Below are 14,523 nucleotides of genomic sequence, written 5' to 3' on the forward strand. Positions count from 1 at the left end.
CTCCAAGATCGAGTGCTCCATATCACCGTCCGCTTTCAGAGGTCACGTGCAACAAGTGCCAATAGAAGGGTCACTATGCCAACAAATGCTTCAATCAGAGGCGTCTCCCTCCTCCTCCTCCTGTGAGATCGGCAAGTACAGCTATGGTCAAGAATAACCCCAAGCACGCCAAGGTCAACTTGTTGAACGCAGCTCAGGCAGAGAACTCGCAAGATGTCATCATGGGTAACCTTCCTGTTAATGATGTTCCTGCAAAAGTTCTTTTTGACACTGGTGCATCGCTTTCTTTTATTTCAAGACCATTTGTTGCCAAGCATGATTTTGTGACCGAAAGGATTCCTTTCCCGTTGAAGATTGTGTCTCCGGGCAAGCAAATGACTTCTAACAATTATGTCCCGGATGTTACTATCACGTTGGGCGACTACAAGTTTCTGTCCTCTCCAGTGGTTCTTGGTAACTCAGATATTGATCTTATTCTCGGAATGGATTGGCTTTCTAAGCACAAGGCTCATCTTGATTGTGCTGCCAGGCAGATTCAATTGACTCATTCGTCTGAGGATGTAATTGTCTTTGCCGCTCGTGATGATACCATCCGTTTGTTTTCTCTCAATGAGATGGGTGAACTGGATGCCATCTCTCAAATTCCAGTCGTTTGCGAATATCAAGACGTCTTTCCAGAAGAGCTTCCAGGAATGCCTCCGCACCGGCCAGTTGAATTCGTCATCGATCTTGAGCCTGGCACGGAACCTGTTTGCAAACGTCCTTACAAGCTTGGACCTGAAGAGTTGAAGGAGCTGAAGAAGCAACTCGATGTTCAAGAGCGAATGGGTCTCATCCGACCTAGTTCTTCTCCGTGGGGTTGTGGAGTTCTTTTTGTGAAGAAGAAGGATGGAACGGACCGACTATGTGTTGACTACCGTCCATTGAACAAGAAGACTATAAAGAACAAGTACCCACTTCCCAACATCAACGAGCTGTTTGAATAACTCAAAGGTGCTCAAGTATTCTCCAAGCTTGATCTCCGTATGGGCTATCACCAGATTCGAATCCGTGAGCAAGATATTCCCAAGACGGCTTTCAGAACAAGCTATGGTTCATATGAATACACTATCATGTCTTTTGGCCTCGTCAACGCTCCTCCGACATTCTCTCGCACTGAACTTCATCTTCAACCCCTACACAAATGACTTCGTCTTGGTCTACCTCGATGACATTCTGGTCTTTTCGAAGAACAAGGAAGATCATGCCAAGCACTTGCGTTTGGTGCTGGATAAGATCAGAGAACATCAGTTCTATGCCAAGTTCTCAAAGTGCGAGTTTTGGCTCGATGAGGTTCTCTACCTTGGGCATATCATCTCTGCCAAGGGCATAGCGGTGAAACCTGAGAAGGTTTCTGCAATTGTGAATTGGGAACCACCTCAGAACGTGAAGCAACTCCGCATCTTCCTTGGTCTCGCAAGCTATTGTCAAAGGTTCATTGAGAACTTCTCAAAAATCGCGAAGCCTCCTTCCAACCTTCTCCAGAAGCACGCGAAGTACATTTGGTCTCCTGAATGTGACATCACTTTCAACACCCTGAAAGAGAAATTAGTCACTGCTCCAGTTCTGACTCCTCCTGATGAATCCAAACTGTTCGAGGTCTTCTGTGATGCCTCTCTTCAAGGTCTTGGTGCAGTGTTGATGCAAGAGAAGAAAGTTGTGGCTTATACCTCTCGCTAGTTGAAGCCCAACGAGAAGAACTATCCCACTCACGACCTCGAGTTGGCGGCAGTTGTGCATGCTCTTTTGACTTGGAGACATCTCTTATTGGGAAGAAAAGTGGACATCTTCACTGACCACAAGAGTCTCAAGTACATCTTCACTCAGCCTAATCTCAACCTCAGGCAGACTCGTTGGGTCGAAATGATTCAAGAGTATAATCCGAGCATCGAATATACTACAGGCAAGGCAAATGTTATTGCTGACGCTTTGAGCAGGAAGGCTTACTGCAACAGTTTGATTCTCAAGCTTTACCAACCCGAGCTTTGTGAAGCTTTCCGCAAACTCAACTTGCAAGTTGTTCCTCAAGGTTTCCTCGCCAACCTTCAAGTCTCTCCTACTTTGGAAGATCAAATTTGCGAGGCTCAACTTCTTGATGCTATGGTGAAGAAGGTGAAGATTGGGATTGCCAAGAGTCAACCCAAGTACAAGTGCTATCGCCTTGATGACAAGGATACTCTCTTCGAGGATCGCATTGTTGTGCCTAAAGGTGACCTCCGTAAAGTCATTATGAACGAGGCTCACAATTCTCTCCTCTCCATCCACCCTGGGAGCACAAAGATGTACCAGGACCTCAAGCAGGCTTATTGGTGGACTCGAATGAAGCGCGAGATTGCTCAGTTCGTGAATGAATGTGATGTCTGCAGAAGAGTGAAGGCAAAACACCAACGACCAGCTAGTCTCCTCCAACCTCTTGCCATTCCAGAATGGAAGTTTGACCACATTGAGATGGACTTCGTGATGGGATTTCCAAAGTCCAAGCGTGGCAATGATGCTATATTTGTTGTCATCGACAAACTCACTAAAGTGGCTCACTTTCTGCCTATCAAAGAGTCTATCACTGCAGCTCAATTGGCGGAGCTTTATACCTCTCGGATTGTCTCTCTGCACGGCATTCCGTAGTTGATCTCTTCAGACCGTGGCAGCATCTTTACCTCCAAGTTTTGGGATTCTTTTCAGAAGGCCATGAGCACCAACATCCGTTTCAGCATAGCTTTTCATCCTCAAACTAGCGGTCAAGTCGAGCGTGTCAATCAGATTCTCGAAGATATGCTCAGGGCTTGTGTTATCTCTTTCGGTATGAAGTGGGAAGATTGTCTTCCATATGTCGAGTTCTCCTACAACAACAGTTTTCAAGCAAGTTCGTGCAAGGCCCCATTTGAAATTCTCTATGGCAGGAAGTGACGTACTCCTCTTAACTGGTCAGAGACCAGTGAACGTCAACTTCTTGGAAATGACTTGATCACAGAGGCAGAGGAGATGTGCGAAGTCATTCGGGATAACCTCAAAGCAGCGCAATCGCGCCAGAAGAGCTACTATGATAGTAAGCATCGTGATTTGGCTTTCGAGATCGGAGACCATGTTTACCTCCGCCTCTCTCCAATGAAAGGTACTCGTCGCTTCGGTATCAAAGGGAAGCTTGCCCCTAGATACGTGGGTCCTTTCAGGATCGTCAGCAAGAGAGGCGATCTCGCCTATCAACTCGAGCTTCCCTCCAACTTTGCAAATGTGCATGATGTGTTCCATGTCTCTCAGCTTCGCAAGTGCTTCAAGACCCCTGACCGCACCGTCAACTTCGAAGACATTGATCTCCAAGAAGACCTTTCTTATCGTGAGCACCCCATTGCTATTCTTGAAGAAACTGAGCGCAACACTCGCAATAAGTCAATCAAATTCCTCAAAGTCAAGTGGTCACACCATTCCGACCGTGAAGCCAGCTGGGAACGCGAGGATCACCTCCGTTCAGAGTACCCAGTGTCTTTCCAGTCCTAGATCTCGGAACGAGATCCTTTCATAGTGGTGGAGTGTTGTAACACCCCGGATGTAATTTACCTTATATGTATCCCAACTCTTGCCGTTTCCGGCACTAAGTTATTTTATTTTCCTTGGATTCGGGTTTTTGTCTCCGTGTGTTGTTGCCTTTGTCATGCATCTCATAACATGTCATCATGTGCATTGCATTTGCATACGTCTTCGTCTCATGCATCCGAGCATTTTCCCCGTTGTCCGTTTTGCATTCCGGCGCTCCTATCTCCTCCGGTGCCCCTTTCTACCTCTTTTCGTGTGTGCGGGTTAAACATTTCCGGATTGGACCGAGACTTGCCAAGCGGCCTTGGTTTACTACCGGTAGACCTCCTGTCAAGTTTCGTGCCATTTGGACTTCGTTTGATACTCCAACGGTTAACCGAGGGACCGAGAAGGCCTCGTTTGTGTTGCAGCCCAACACCTTTCCAATTTGGCCCAAAACCCACCAAAAGCCCTTCTATTGTCTAGAGCGTTCGATAACGATCGAGTGGCCGAAAACCGCACCTCATTCTGAGCTTCCTAGCTCCTCCTATCCCTATTTATAGGTCTCCCCTCGAAATTTCCGGGTCTTCTCCTACCCTAACCATAGTTCTTTTCATCCCCGCCGCCACCAGACAAAATTCCACCGACGGACATGTCCATTTTCACCTTGCCGCTGCCACTTGTCACCGTCTGATTCGCCCGCCCGGGCGACGACATCGCCTGTCTCCGCCGCCGGCCCGCAGCGGCCCGTGGAGGGCCCTCCCGAAGCCCATCGCGCCTCCTCCCCGCCGCTTGGGCGTCCCGCCGCCCGCGGGATCGTCGCGCCGCCTCCGCCGGGTCGCCGCCGCCGCTAAGTCCGGCCACCAGAGCAAAGGGCCGCCGCGGCAAGCCCCCGACATCCGCGCCTCGAAGGCCTTCCTCGAGCGTCGCGCGCCCCGCCGTACACCGCCCCGCCGGCGACCCGCGTCGCCCCGGCCTCCCTCGACCCCGGCAGCATCTCCGGCGACCTCGGCGTCCACTCTGGTGAACAGCTCCGACGACCTCGGGAAGCGTGCAATCGGGATCTGGATCTGAGACAATCTCCTCGGTTGACTTTTATCCTCGAAACCCTAATCTTTTTGCAAACTTTGGCATGCCGTAACTTTGCATCCGTAGCTTCGATTTGCGTGTGTAGCATATCAAAATGTTCGTCTCAAAGAGTACATCATTTCATCTCATTGCATCATTTTAAGTTCTATGTGATAAACTTGTCAGATATGTTTCATCAAATAGCTATTTGTCATTTTTTGCCATGTTTAATGTGTGCATGATATGCTCCTGAGCTCTACATGAGTTTTGTTATATGTCATGCCATCTTTACATAGGTTCTTACCATGTATTTTTGTGATATGTGTGGTGACTAGCACAAGCTTGCAAAGTAGCGTAATCGGTAATGCTGATTTCAGGGACTTAGAATTTCACTAAGTCCTTGTTCTGTTTTTGTCGTTATGCCATATGTTCATGTTGTTGCCTAGTGATCCGTGCCTCTTTTTAGGATGATCAGTAAGGATGTTTTGTTAAAATTGTGGTGCTCTATCCATCCATGTCTTTGTTTGCATTTATGGAGCAACCTAGCTTGAGTAAATGAAGCTCTATTTTTGCTATATCGTGAATCCTGGCAGATTGTTGACTTGTTAGCGATTTTGGCGAGGATATTGCTATTGATGCGTGCATGCTATGTTGTTGTTTTTGCCATTTCTAGCTTATATGCCATGTATTATTGATGGGTCTATGCTTAGTTTGTCATGCCATGCTCTGTAGTGAGTGCATCGAGCTTGTAAACATGCCTACTCGTTAACTGATTTGCATGCTCCAGTTTTTCACAAAGTCTGAGATCTGTTTATGTTTTTGCCATGTTCACATGCTTGCAATTATATTTTCTTATCCTTTTTGGCTCAAGGTCACTAAGGGACTTTTTTTAAGTGCTTTGATTAGCTTCATGCCATGGCTTGCTTTGCCATGTTAAGTTCCTGTAGCATGTAGTTTTCATGCTCTAAAGTGTGCTTCCTGATGTTAAATTCCAGACTTGTGTGAATTTCACAAAGTCTGAAACCTGTTACCGTTTGCACTTTTGCCATGCTTGTTTGAACCTGTTAATGGATGAATTAGCCGTAGCTCAGTGTTCATCTTTTGTGAAGCATCATGAGTGGATCCCTTCCATGTATTTTGTTGTCATGTTTGAGTGCTGTAGCATATTTATCTTGATGCATTTAGTTGGTCACTTGCTGATTATCGCAGACCGGTGCCATATTTGTTTTGCTTGCTATTTCAAAACCGTGCATCCGATTCCGGTGATCTTTATATCGATTTCAACCAATATCACGTCACCTTTCCAGTGGCACTCTTTGGTTTCCAAGTTGAGGACAGGTTCAATCATTCCTTGTCCAATCTTGCATATGCATCACATACCGCATCCCGCATATCATACCATGTTTGCATCATGTTGTTTGAGCATTACACGTGGTTGATTGTGTTCCTTTTGCTTGTTTGTCTTGTTTGGGTAGAGCCAGGAGACGAGTTTGCGAACGAGGAGCCCGTTGAGTTTTCTTATGAGGATCAAGTCAACTCGGACAACTTTGTAGGCAAGATGATCATACCCTCGAAATCACTTCTATCTTTGCTTGCTAGATGCTCGGTCTTTTGCTATGCCTATGCTGTGATACCTACCACTTGCTTATCTTGCCTCCCAAATTGCCATGTCAAACCTCTAACCCACCATGTCCTAGCAAACCGTTGATTGACTATGTTACCGCTTTGCTCAGCCCCTCTTATAGCATTGCTAGTTGCAGGTGAAGATTGGAGGTCGTTCCTTGTTGGAACCTTGTTTATTGTTGGGATATCACTATATTAACTTGTTATCTTAATGCACCTATATACTTGGTAAAGGTTGGAAGGCTCGGCCTTTTGCCTAGTGTTTTTTTCCACTCTTGCCGCCCTAGTTTCCATCATATCGATGTTATGTTCCCGGATTTTGCGTTCCTTACGCGGTTGGGTTATAATGGGAACCCCTTGACAGTTTTCCTTGAATAAAACTCCTCCAGCAATGACCAACCTTGGTTTTACCATTTGCTACCTAGCCTCTTTTTCCCTTGGGTTTTCGGAGCCCAAGGGTCATCTTATTTAAACCCCCCCGGGCTAGTGCTCCTCTGAGTGTTGGTCCAAACAGAGCCACTTGCAGCGCCACCTCAGGGAAACTTGAGGGTTAGTTTTAGTTGTACGTAGTGTTCATCTGAGTGTGCCCTGAGAACATGATATGTGCAGCTCCTATCGGGATTTGTCGGCACATTCGGGCGGTGTTGCTGGACTTGTTTTACCATTGTTGAGGATGTCTTGTAAAACCGAGATGCCGGGTCTGATCGGAATGTCTTGGGAGAAGGAATATCCTTCGTTGACCGTGAGAGCTTGTGATGGGCTAAGTTGGGACTCCCCTGCAAGGATTTGAACTTTCGAAAGTTGTGCCCGCGGTTATGGGCAGATGGGAATTTGTTAATGTCCGGTTGTAGATAACATGAAACTCAACTTAAATTAAAATGAACCAACCGCGTGTGTTACCGTGATGGTCTCTTCTCGGCAGAGTCCGGGAAGTGAACACGGTGTTGGAGTAATGCTTGTCGTAGGTTGCTATAGGATCACTTCTTGATCATAGTTCTTCGTTCGTTCTTTGCCTTCTCTTCTCTCTCTCTTTTGCGAACAGGTTAGCCACCATATTTGCTAGTCGCTTGCCGAAGCTCCACATATTACCTTGCCTTACCTATAAGCTTAAATAGTCTTGATCGCGAGGGTGCGAGATTGCTGAGTCCCCGTGACTCACAGATTACTTCCAAAACCAGATGCAGGGACCGATGATACCGTTCCATACAATGCGCTTGAGCTCAAGTGGGAGTTCGATGAAGACTCTCGCCGTTACTATGTGTCTTTCCCAGATGATCAGTAGTGGTGCCCAGTTGGGGCGATCAGGAGCCGTGTCACATGTGGGGGTTGATCTTTTATTTTGGTACCGTAGTCGGACCATGAGTGTATTGGATGATTGTAATGTTATTCATGTATTTGTGTGACGTGGCGAGTGTAAGCCAACTATGTACCTTTACCCCTTTTATCTATTTACATGGGTTGTTATGAAGATTACCTTACTTGCGACATTTCTTTCAATGCGGTTATGCCTCTAAGTCATGCTTCGACACGTAGGAGATAGCCGCATCGAGGGCGTTACAACCTGAGACCATCTGCTTTTATTTACAAGCGTCAGTTTTACAAGCGGTTTTGGTTGGAAAACGACGATCCAATCACGGCCTAAGATGAAGAGTTGGTCGGAAGATCATATGGTTTCACGTCTAACCTACCCGACTTGTCGTATAGGCTATGAATGAAACATAAGACGATGAACTTCTTAAGCACGGAAACAACAGAAGAGGATGATTTTCCTAACAAGCAAATCACGGGCATTAGATCGACATGCAAAACAATACGAAGCATTATTCTCAGGAGGCACGGTGAACAGCTCGTGATGCTGCATGCCACAACATTCCAAGCTCAACTTTGCAATCAAACACAAGGCCTGGCATTACATAGACAATATTCACAACAAACTCTTAAAATATCTTACATAAGTCAACATTCATGTGACTATGCATCTCAGCAGAGTAGATATTTACTTTTGAACTGAAGACAAGAATAGGAAAAAACAATCGACGTTGCTCACAGCAAATGGCGCCCCACTCAAAAATATCAAATGCATGTCTTCTGGCTAACATCAAGTAGCAAAAATTGACAAGGTTTTCCAATTCCAATATATAACTAATGTCAACTTTGACAAGCTTTTCCCATTCAAAATATGTAATGCCTATGATTGTGGAACGAGCAGGGTTTGTCATCTGATAGTCCGGTGGCTCAAGGTGACGACGAATGATTAGAGAACCATTCGATGTATTGTGCATGATGTGAAGTATTATGGAGGACACGAACCATCTGAACATTTTGTGCAGTTCCACTAAAATCAAGCTGAGCATCCCTCTGGATTTCGTATTTATATGCTGCCAGAAAACAAAGACACATCAGCAGACACATGAATATTGGCCCCAGTGTGAACCCACCAATCGGTGGACTAACAAACTGAAAGTACGGTAAATAGATTACCATACCCAGATGCCCCATCATTGTTGCTTAGAGTGACATTGACAGACTTGGAGTCCTGTCCTGGCTTCTTGGTACTTGTTTGGGCACTTGTTCGCCCAGTGTTCCTATGAACCACAAGTAAAGCAGCCATCTCTATTTTTGTCTTTCTTCTTACCCTTCTTAATGGCCGGCGCTGGCAGCACCATTCAAACATATAGTCTGGTGGCTCAAGGTGACGACGAATGATTAGAGAACCATTCGATGTATTGTGCATGATGAAGTATTATGGAGGACACAAACCATCTGGACATTTTGTGCAGTTCCACTAAAATCAAGCTGAGCATCCCTGTGGATATCGTATTTATATGCTGCAAGAAAACAAATACACAGCGGCACACACATGAGTATTGGCCCCAGTGTCAACCCACCAATCGGTGGACTAACAAACTGAAAGTACGGTAAACAGCTTACCATACCCAGATGCCCCATCATTGTTGCTTAGAATGACATTGACAGATTTGGAGTCCTGTCCTGGCTTCCTGTACTTGTTTGGGCACTTTTTTTCCAGTGCACTCCACGTGTTGTAGAGTTTCCTATGCTCTCTACAGACTAGTCATGTCACCAGCATCTACTAATACTCTGTAAAGCTTCTCGATCATTCCTTGTGTAATGTAGTGCAAACAGTGACTGCTTCTTTCTGCAAAGTGGTAAGACCAACTGGACCCACTAATCTAGCAGTTTGCCTTAGACACATTGGCTCCTTTTGTGCAGTTCAACTAAAATCAAAGTTGGAATAAAACCGAGCTTTAGTTTTGATATCCCTGTAAGCAACAAAAGGTATAAGGGAAACAATTACTGAGAAATAACGGTTGATGACTTGTACTCCCAGAAGAAAAACATCAAATGATCTACCTTATCTTAATCGGAAAGGAAGTAGGAGAGTAGCAATTCTCAATCTGTGTGATTCATTCATATTAACTAAGACATTATCTTAACAATGCCCTGTTTCAACATGTATAAAGAACGACAAAGCAGAAAAGTATCATTCCTAAAACAATGTGACTGATTCATTTTAACAGAGACATTATCTTAACAATACCTTGGTTAAACATGTAGAAAGAACTACAAAGCAGGATAGTACCATTTGTAAAACACTGTAACTGATATATAATAACAGAGACATTATCTGAACAATACATTTCTTAAACATGTACTCGGGCCGATCCCTAACAGAAATGGTACTCCCTCCGATCCCTAACAAGAGTTGTAGTTTTGAACTAAGATTCAGTAGTTAATTCTGAGGAAAGTTGGTATTGACCTTTCAAGACAAGATTTGAAGCAACTCATGAGGAAGACCTGAGAGAGATCTCAACACATATATGGAAATCCGGTCGTATTTTGTGCAGTTCCACCAAAATTAAGCGAAGCAAAATGTCGCAATAGCAACAAGTTGAATAGATATCCCTGTTTTAATAGAGGCAAAAAAGGAATCAATTACTGGCCAATAAAGGAGGATGAAACATGCGGCCACAAAAATGGTAATCCCACCAATCCCTAACAAGTGTTGCAGTTTTGAAATAAGACACAGTTGTTAATTTTGAGAGTGGCATTGCTTAATTTTACCAGCGACATTAGATTAACAAAAAGCATAAATAGTTCCAGGGGAGAGTGGGCACAACAACAACATGTGCTTCTATCTACTTACAAAGGGGGTGATGCAGAGTTTGTTGTAACAAAGCAACAAGCATAATGTCTGGGTTGGTCCCATTTTTGTTCACTAATTAATGGGAAAAGAAAGCAATACAATAGCTTCAATTCAACATTTATTTAAAATAGTACCAATACAAATAGCACATCATCTCAAAACACACTGCACGATCATCTGGATGAAGGCAAGTACCAACCTGTCATGACGCACACAAGATCACGTAAGATTCTGCCAACACAAATAGGAAATCCAATCTTGTTTTGTGCAATTACTCTGAAATCAAGTAAAGTCGCCGGTGTGACATTTAAGTTTGCTATAGCAACAAGTTTAATAGATATCCCTAATTTAACAGAGGCAAAAAAGGAAACAATTACTACCAATAAAGGAGGATGAAACATGCGGCCACAAAAAGAAGCATCTACCTTATCTTGACGGAAAACAAAGTATAGGATAGTAGCATTTCTAAAACGGTTGCATTGATTCATATTAACAGAGAAATTCTCTTAAAATAGTTCAGTAGTTAATTCTGAGAGTCGCATTGCTAAGATACAATAGCTTCAATTCAACATTTATTTAAAACAGTACCAATACAAGTAGCACAACATCTCAAAACACACTGCACGATCATGTGGATGGGTCATGGGACATGCCAGCACCATGTGCATCCACACATATAAATGGGTGATGCAGAGTATGTAGCCAAGCAGCATATCTGCGTTGGTCCCATATTTGTTCTCTTTGAAACTTTTTCTGATGTGAGGGCAGCAAATCTAGTCCTGCACAAACTACCTGACCCCCTAGTTTCTTTCCCTTTTCAATAAAGAGTTCGGTTCCTTACATATGTGTGTACTGGATTACCCCCTTTTTCCCTTTTCGACCAACAAAGTGGTTGGATAGCTAGTCTATACTACTTTCCCTCCCTCCTTTCCTCATTGAACCACGTCCTAGATTCATGCTCCACCCCACCGCACCCTTCTTTCCTCTTTGAACCAAGACCTAGATTCGACTACAGAATGAAAAAGATCAGCATGCAGCTAGACCAATGACGGTTTCAAAGAAACTTATACGTCAGGGTCATCGGGATGTGGCAAGGCATGCGGCGGGAGGTCGGATCTGCCCATACTACGTACGACAGCGAGGAAGAAGGGTTCGGTGGCCCTCCCACACAGGCGCTGGTTGAAAGAGAAAAGCGCAACCAGCAGTGGATTGCCTCCCTTGCCGAAGGCGATAGAGTGAACGTTGCACCTCCTCCCCTTCCCGGTGCGATGGGATCCGGACGCTTCTTTCGCCAGCTGTGAGGGGGGTGAGAGAGACAGAGGCCACAACATAGTCTTGTTTAGATCTGGTGAAGAGGGTGAGAGACAGTGAATATAGCAAACCCTAGCAAAGGAACGCTGAGCCTCCAGCGTGTATATATATATATATGTAGTGCGGCGAGAGTGTGGACAGTGCAAACCCTAGCGAACAAGCACTGAGGCTCCAGCTTATATATATACTGTAGTACAGACTGAGCTCCGGTGCCTTAACTGCACCTGCTTTTGGCAGTATGACAGGTGGGCCAACCACATTTTGGGCCCACCTGTCATAAACCCAAAGGCAGGTGCACTGAAGTCAATGAAGTTGTGTCCATATAGTACTCGTGTATACGACTAATATATAGTGCAGTGGTTTTCTTATTCTCTCTATAAAAATCATTTTAAATTGTGTAAATATGAAACGAAACTCTTTATTTAACGTACCAGTGAAGAAATCTATTGTCCATGTGTCCTGGTCGCACTTCCTGTCCTTCACGTGCGGTACACTACCCTCCCTTAAGTGAACAACCACACATGCACCAAATTATCGGAAACGGGTGAGAGTGTGTACAAATAAAGAATTTTAATTTCAATTATCGGAAAGGTTTGAGAGTATGTACAGTTTTCCATCTCTAATAATTATGGTTTGTTGTGTTCGGCCTAAACTTGGTCAAACTTTACAAAGTTTGACTTCAGTCAAATCTAATATGCGGAGTAAATAAAAATGGAGAGCTACTACGTCCATCCGGGTTCTTAGTCCACACCATTTTTTAATCAAAGTTAATAGATGGACAAATAAAATTACAGGGGAGCTGGAGACAAAGTTGTGATAAGGCTTAGAAATCAATACAAAACTTATGCTCTTAGTACCAACGTCGATCCTTCTTCGAGGAAACATTTGGTTCATAGCCAATTGTGTGATAAAATTGCACCAACGTGAAAGACGACTACGTCTCCAATGCAACCAAGGTGAACTGACGAATGATATCATCTTTGTGGATAACAAGCAAAGAGCACTGATGGAAGACAGCTTGTTTTTCATTGAAGATCGATCAGCTTCACCATGAGGCGCAACGACGAGCATCGATAGGTCATCATGGTGATGCATCATCCATTTGGCATCAAGTTTGGGTGAGGCACCTATGAAGTTAGACAAATCCTCACTGTGGTTTGTTTCTTCTCAGTAGTCAAGCTCGAGGAAGGAAGAACCACGTGGCAGAAGACAATGAGGCAGAACAACAATGGCCATCCAATTTTGTGCAGTTCCACTAAAATTGAGGAAGACATGCCCGGGTATCGAGATACGCATCGCTGTTTCCAAAAATATAAAAAAGGGATATAGTGTTGTTACTTTGTTTTACAATATTAACAATGACATCTCATTTGTCAATAAGAATTATGAAAAGTACACCAACAAACAGAAGCATCATGATTATCTTGATTGGAACTAAACCAGGATACCCGAGAAAAAAGCATTTTTTCATTTAACCAGCGATAGTATTAGATTAGCAGCAGCAATAGGAGCATTTGGACAATGACCGCACAACCACCATGTACTTTTTGTCGAAACTACATGTATACCTCCACCGAGGCATAAATGAGGACAACTTTTCGAGTGGCATTTCCTCTATAATAGTAGGTGATGTTGGACTAGCCGACGAACCCTAGCTACTATACATGGGGAGCTGGGGAGTAGTCGCATAGAAGAAAACCCGCATGCAGTGACCTGGGGAGCTGGACCAGTACAAGAAGTTATACCTCAGGTGGGCGAGACATCACTTAGGCAGGCGGGTGGGATCTGCCCACATGACGACAGCGAACAAGGGCGTGGAGGACCTTCGTCCGCGCTAGCGCCGGCTCCAAGAGGACGGTGCGCATTGGCTTCCTCCATCACCGACGGCGACAATGTTAACGCTGCACCTCCTCACTCCCTCAGTGGACGGGATTCGGCCTGATCTATGACCACCGGTGAGGAGAGAGATAGTGTGGACACTGTCATCTTGTTTTGATATGGAGAGGATGAGAGAGCGAGACGCGAGGAACTCTATCAAACAAGAGGCTATAATGGAGTAAAACAATCTCTCCATAGCAGTGGTTTTAAATAGAATACGCGCATTCCCGGAAAAAAGAAACAAAAACTGGCGGACAATTTTTTAATGTACCAAGAAAGAAAACTCGATCAAAAACACGGCCCCGCTTCCAGGCCGCGAGAGTCGTCGCGCACACACACATAGACATAGACATGCATATCCGTGTTTATGTAAAATTCCATTTCCATATCCATCTCCAATCATATTTGTCAAACTGGCACATTATTTACGTTGTTAATTATATACGCGACAATATTAACGTACAACATCTCTTGTTTGCGGGCGTCCGGACCGCTGCCACGGTCGCTCCTAACCAACCCGAACCCTCTTCATCACCCGCGCGTGCTTCCCGCCCTAAACGGTCACTGCCACATTCATGCCCGGCCAGAGCGGACGCGACCTCTCACTAGCGTCGGCATTGAAGCGGCGCGCCGGCCGAGAGAGCGTCGCCCGCGCCGCTTCCTGGTGCACGCGACTTCTCCGTGTTCAAAGGTCGCAATAGCCGGCCAAAACATGCATGCAAAAAGTTCTTGGGAGTCCGTTCTATAGCTAGTTGTCCTCCCCCAATTCGTCAATCTCTTCCAGTAGTACTAGTACTCCATGGCGCGTTCCATCGACAAGCAGGCTGGAAAGTTATCATATACCCAGTTTGCGATGAGTGGCATGCCGAGCGACCGTGTGGGGTCGAGCCATGGAGGAGGGTGAGACACGAACGCGACAGACATGATTTAAA

Source organism: Triticum dicoccoides, chromosome 4A (assembly GCF_002162155.2).
Source record: "Triticum dicoccoides isolate Atlit2015 ecotype Zavitan chromosome 4A, WEW_v2.0, whole genome shotgun sequence".
In the NCBI taxonomy this organism is placed as follows: Eukaryota; Viridiplantae; Streptophyta; class Magnoliopsida; order Poales; family Poaceae; genus Triticum; species Triticum dicoccoides.